The sequence below is a fragment of the Hydra viridissima genome, unplaced genomic scaffold, assembly GCF_058129835.1.
Source record: "Hydra viridissima isolate aposymbiotic clone 2 unplaced genomic scaffold, HvirCarnegie_v1 scaffold_16, whole genome shotgun sequence".
NCBI lineage: Eukaryota > Metazoa > Cnidaria > Hydrozoa > Anthoathecata > Hydridae > Hydra > Hydra viridissima.
This window is the reverse complement of record NW_028324315.1, coordinates 247,224-250,590: the sequence shown is the minus strand read 5'-3', so window position 1 is coordinate 250,590 and position 3,367 is coordinate 247,224. Positions and strand designations below refer to the sequence as shown.

Below are 3,367 nucleotides of genomic sequence, written 5' to 3'. Positions count from 1 at the left end.
TAGAAAGGATTAAAATTTTTATTAGATAAAGTAGAAAGGATTTAAAGTAGAAAGGATTTTAATTTTTTAAATCGTTTAGATTTTGTTTTAGTTTTTCTTTTAGCAGTTTTATTTTTATTATTTTATTTTTTAGAAAGAAAATAGGGGTATGGATGTTATTTAAAGTTATACTAATGCTATTTCCATAAAAGGGTTATATTAATACTTTGAAATTTCTGTGATGCTATTAACTATTTTTGTTCTTTTTTAGAAAATTTAGAAAAATAAATTAAAATTTTGTGCCAACACTAACAACGCATGTCACATGTTATTGTATGTAAAGGTTAAATTTTGTTATGAGGATTACAGTTCTTATGAAGAAAAAAAAGAAGGTAAAGATTATTGTTTGTAAATATATATTTTGTATCTTTTTAAATTTTCTCGCATCATTTTTAAAATTTTTGTTTGCACACGTTTATTGTTTGCATATATGCTTTTTTGATATGTATGTGTATGTGGTAATAAGTGCTTTATAGTTGTTTTATCAATGTGTTTTTGTAATAATGTAAAGTGTTTTTTTACTGTTTGTGTATGTGTTAATATGTGTTACATAATTGTTTTAAAAATGTGTTTAAACATGTATATAAGGTATTTATTTATTTTAGTATTAGTATATATTTAACCTTATATACATATTTAAACACATTTATTGTGCTTATAGTTTGTACATATGTTTATATTATGTTCTTTCTGTGTTTTTAAAGTGCTGTGACTTGGTAAACATCTACCTGAAAATCAATTATTGTATTTTAGAGAAGGAGCAGAACATATGGCTTTAGATCGTGCAGCTCAGCGTGATATGCACCTAATGGCATGGTTTAAGTTAAATACTGAAAATGAAAGAGCATATTGCTATTCGTATGTAGACATTCCTTATCACTTTATATTTGATGATAAACATTGTAAATGGAAGGTTAGATAAAGGGGTGGTAATAAGGTGATAGTAAGAATGTATAAAGTTAATCCAACTGGAGAATAGTTTTTTCTTAGACTGTTACTTTTGCAAGCAAAAGGAGCAACATCTTGGGAGGATGTGCATACTGTTAATGGTATTGTCCTTGAAACGTTTTGTGTAGCATGTGATTTGAAAGGTCTGTTGCAAGATGACACTGAATGGCAGAATACTCTTTCTGAGGCGGTTTTAAGACATGCCAAAGAAAATTAGACAGTTGTTTTCAATTATTTTGACCTTTTGTGAACCTGACAATCCTTTACATTTCTGGAATACATAGAAATTTTTTATGATGGAAGATTTCATTCACCACTCAGTCCCACTTCTAATAGCTGAACAAGCTACTCTTCATCAAATTGAAAAGATTGATAACCTTGCCAGTCAAGCGATGTACTTATAGCAGAGTTGTGACTTGGCAGCATTTAGTGCCAGGCGGAGTTACTGCTTTGGAGCTAGGTTGTGTTGTGTAGCCTTTTTTAATTATTCTCAAAACACATAATAATGTCTGTTAATGTTTAGCGTAATGTGTATGAGAGTATGCAACCTTGATCTTTAAATCTAGGATGTTTTCATGTCCTAAATTTGAAATAATTGAATAACTAATATTGAACATAAAAACAAGTATACTTTTATGTATTTATATGTTTAGTAAAAAGATAGATATAGTTAACTTTAAATTGGTTTTCTAATTTTGCCTTTCATATTTTAATTTGGTTTGTTATCTTCACTGGATTTTAGGATCAAGGATGTAAATATTCTATTGTTATGTTATTGTTGTGATGTTTTGTGTTGGTATTCATTTTTAACAATAGACACCTTCATGTTGGTGACTATTGTAAAAAATGAATAATAGGTTGTTTCATTATTGGAACTTACTGCTTTTATTTATTTACTGAAAGCCAAGACAACATGGTAAAAATGCAATTTATATCTTAAATTGGTTTTTTTTTTTATATACATATATAGTATTGTTAATCCTTTTGTACTTCGAAACAGATTTTATTGTTACATTTTCGATAAATGTTTATATTAACTGCCATGTCAAAATGGGTTACTATAAATAGGTACATCGATTTTCAGTTTTTATGCGGTGTTTTATTTTTGTTTTTTTTGTTGTTGTTGTAATTATAGTATCATAATTCCATTTTTTTTTTCTTTAGGATTTACGATTGACGCATTTATACGATTTATAAAAAGAAACCTGATTACCTTTTATTGTAAATTTTGGTCAGTTAAAATGATATAAATGTATGCAATTAGTTCAATTTTTTTAAAGTTTTCTCTATTTTAAGCCTAATAATTTGCTGTACGTAATTTGGTGGTTAATATTGTAGTTTAGCGCATTTTTCAAATATCGAGTTACTTAAATTTTATAAGGTTTTTAACTAATTAATTAGCTTAGTTTGCATTTGCAACACTTTTGAGGAAAGAAAAAATTCTTATATATGTTAAATTCTTATAAATGTTAAAAAGAAAAAATTCTTATACACGTAAATCATTGTTTTACATTTCGGTATTCTGGTAAAAGGTCTTCATCAAAAACTTGACTACTCTTAATAAAAATACTCTCCTGACCACCATTAAGGTAAAACGGCAAAAAGGGGGAGGGAAGGTCCTTTATTAGTGTCAAAATATTGAAGAGAACTTAACGTTTTAAAGACAGTTTCCTTTTTTAAAGAAACATGTGTCAAGGGGATACCAAAAAGTTAATAATTTATGTATAATTAACGTTCGCTTTATATTAATCTTATAAATTAAAGTTCATGTTATAAAAAATATCACAAGAATTTAGCTTCACTTTTTCGTCAATTTAAAGCATTATGAAGTGTTATTATTTTGAGTCAGTAACTAAAAACGTATTGCGTTGAACTTGGTAATATCGAGGAAAATGGTTCTGCCTAACACTGATATGACCTATGTCAATGGTAAATTACTCAATATTAAATAATTGGTAAATTATTTTACCTCCGCATACTTTTTATTTTAACTTTACAGATGGTTTAATTTTTTAAATTTGAATACCGTTTTTCTAAAAGGGTATTAGTTATGGTTTCGCAACTTTAAATTGTGGAATACAGCCACTATAAATTAACAGACCGACCATAACCCGTTTTACGGGTTGCTTATTGCTAGTTTATGTAAATATAAGTGTATATATAAATATACCTCTTCTGTCCTGAATTTTTCACTTCTAAATCCAATTTTTTTTGTTTTGCTTGATTAAACATTTTATAGTTACAATCAAGAAAAAGTGTTAGTGTGGCTTTTTTTTTTTGCATCTCACAGTATGTTTTTGAGTGCTCTCAGCCCAAAAGTTATCAAAAAATCTCCACCAGATTTTTATTTTTAAATATAGAATTTTTTTCGTGTTGCTCT

The 3,367-nt window shown here is 27.2% G+C and overlaps 1 long non-coding RNA gene across 3 annotated transcripts; it reads left to right on the top strand.

Moving 5' to 3' along the window:
- Positions 1-206: 206 nt before the first annotated feature.
- On the top strand, positions 207-2,486 carry LOC149877156 (uncharacterized). Of its 3 annotated transcripts, XR_016447798.1 has the most exons (4): positions 216-371; positions 793-897; positions 1,030-1,447; positions 2,152-2,486. It is a non-coding gene; the product is annotated as an uncharacterized LOC149877156 (long non-coding RNA). The 3 variants fall into 3 exon arrangements; XR_016447799.1 differs by lacking the exon at positions 2,152-2,486 and having other exon boundaries at positions 207-371; positions 744-897; positions 1,030-1,346; XR_016447800.1 differs by lacking the exon at positions 1,030-1,447 and having other exon boundaries at positions 217-371.
- Positions 2,487-3,367: the final 881 nt, after the last annotated feature.